The following is a 3,101-nucleotide window of genomic DNA, read 5'->3' on the forward strand; positions in this document are numbered from 1 at the left end:
CTAAAAGTTTTGATATTAATAAAGAGTGGACAATTTCTATACTATCCTTTGCATCTTTTTTGTAATTTTATATTAAGATTTAAAGTATATAACATGATCTCTAACATTCCTCAACATTCATGTCCTACAAATTGTTCTCTCAACGGATGTCCATAGACGTGTAATTTTCCATTTTTTTTCATGATGCTAAACACTTTGTGTAGGTTCTGACATGCCTTTGTATAACTATCCTACAAATAACTCTCCAATATTTGTTTGTGGACGTGTAATTTTTAATTATTTTGATAAGGTGCTAATAGTTTGATATTGAGATACATAGAGAGATAAATTGCAAGTAAGAAACCAAATATTAAAAGGAAGAGAAACATTGATCTACCAACATGCTCATGAAAGGGGGCATTCTATCTCTAAGTATTGTGAAATGGATTCAATTTACAATTGGGAAGAGTACACCAATATTTCATGTGATTAGATAACAATGGTTTGTAGAAAAAACACAAAGATTTTATGACAAGGTGAAGAAGTTGGCTAAGAAGAGAGAATAAAATAAATTTATAAATACCTATAATTTAGACTTAATAATTTTGTTAATTAAGAAGATCATATTTTATTAGGTAATTAAATGAAAAAAATACCATAAACCCTTTTCAAATTAAATCAAGAGATAAACTCAACTACAAAATAAATTTATGCACAATCAAATTTAACAATCTTATAATTAAAATACTTTATATGATACTTCAAATTTAAGATAATTAAAATACTTTTTATATTATTATTATATACTATTTTGAATTAATTTGTAATTTGTTAAATCAATTTGAATGGAATATATATATCTATATATAAATATAATTTCTGAATACTTATAACTTAGACTTAAATCTAATAAATCTATTAATAAATAAAAAATATAAAAAAAAATATAAATATTTTACAAATAAAATAAAAAATAAGTACAAAATAAATTTAACATCAAATATATCTAATAATTAAATACAACTAATAATTAAAATACCTTATATGACACTTCAAACTCGTTGTTCCAAATTAGTTTATAATATATTAAACTAAGTATATGTGAATTTGAATTCACAATGTGGAGAGAAATTCATATAATATCTATTTTTAGATTTTTATTTGGCCTCATAAATAAATAAATAAATAAATAAATATATATATATATATATATATATATAAAAGTGTAATATATACGTAAGTTTAATGTAAAATTTATATTTATCTATATATATATGAGATAAAGATATTTGGAATAAAATTAATTAAGTGTATAAGTTAAGAGTTGATTTTTTAAAAGATAAGGAAATGGGTTAAGAGTCTAAGATTTTAAATAATAATGGTTGGTAGAAAAACCACAAAGATTTTATAACAAGATGAAGAAGTTGAAGAAATTGGCTTTAAAAATAATATATAATAAATTTATAAATATCTATAATTTAGACGTAATAATTTTGTTAATTAAATAAAAAACCATATTTTATTAGAAAATTAAATGGAAAAAAATATCATATTTTTTTTCAAATTAAATAAAAAAATAAACTCAATTACATAATAAATTTATGCACAATTAAATGTAACAATCTTATAATTAAAATACTTTTTATATTATTATATACTATTTTACAATAATTTGTAATTTGTTAAATCAATTTGATTTATATATATATAATTTTTTTTATGAATACTTATAATTAGGCCTAATAAGTTTGTTAATAAAAAATTATTAAAAATAATTAAATAATTTTATTTTATAAATATTTTCCAAATTAAATAATAATAAAATTACTTACTAAATAAATTTAACATCAAATATAACTAATAATTAAAATACCTTATATGACACTTCAAATTGGTTGTTCCAAATTAATTTATAATATATTAAACTAATTATATGTGAATTTGAATTCACAATGTGGAGAGATTCCTATAATATCTATTTTTAGATTCTTATTTGGTCCCATAAATATATATATACTTTCTTTATCTTTCTAAAAATACAAGTGTAATATAGATAAGTTTAATGTGAAATTTACTTTTATATTATTTATTTTTTAAAATTTGAAACTAAGATAAAGATATTTTGAATAGAATTAATTAACATCAAATATAACTAATAATAAATTTAACATCAAATATAACTAATAACTAAAATACCTTATATGACACTTCAAACTCGTTGTTCCAAATTAATTTATAATATATTAAACTAATTATATGTGAATTTGAATTCACAATGTGGAAAGAGATTCCTATAATATCTATTTTTAGATTCTTATATGGTCCCATAAATATATATACACTTTCTTTATTTTTCTAAAAATATAAGTGTAATATATATGTAAGTTTAATGTGAAATTTACTTTTATATTATTTATTTTTTAAAATTTGAAACTAAGATAAAGATATTTTGAATAGAATTAATTAAGTATATGAGTTAAGAGTTTATTTTTGAAAATATAAAAAAATAGAAAAATAGGTTAAAGGTTTAAGATTTAAAAGTATTTAACAAAAACCAAAATTTATTTTTTAAAAATTACTAACAAAATAATCTAAAAAATATAATTTTCCTGAATCATAATTTAAAATATTATAATTTTCTTGAATTATAATAATGAATCAACCTACACTCACACATAAATATCATCATTACAAATTTATAATTTAATTATAATAATTTTTCTCACTATAAAAATATATATGAACCTGTGGCATTTATATTGCACCGCTGGGGTCAGTTATTTAGATCCCTAGTATTATGGGTAGCATTTATATTGCACCGCTGGGGCCGGTTATTTAGATCCCTAGTATTATGGGAATTTCCATCTCATTGATAAGAGCGATATCTATAGATGTTATAATTGAAAGGTAATTTTAGACTTCTGAGCTATAACAACGAACGCAAATGGAAAGGCCACATTTGAGCTGTGCGTGTTTATGAGGAAGTGTAGGCCACGCTGGCAGTTCACATTCTTTATTTAATTTTTTAATTTAATAAAATTACGCAAACTATATAAAAATAATTTTATGAAGGTATTCATTTAATAAAATAATCGATCGATAATATATTTTTTTAATATAAT

Source organism: Pinus tabuliformis, chromosome 1_1 (genome assembly GCF_031772625.1).
Source record: "Pinus tabuliformis cultivar Carrire ecotype Pingquan chromosome 1_1, CPIR1, whole genome shotgun sequence".
Taxonomy (NCBI): Eukaryota; Viridiplantae; Streptophyta; class Pinopsida; order Pinales; family Pinaceae; genus Pinus; species Pinus tabuliformis.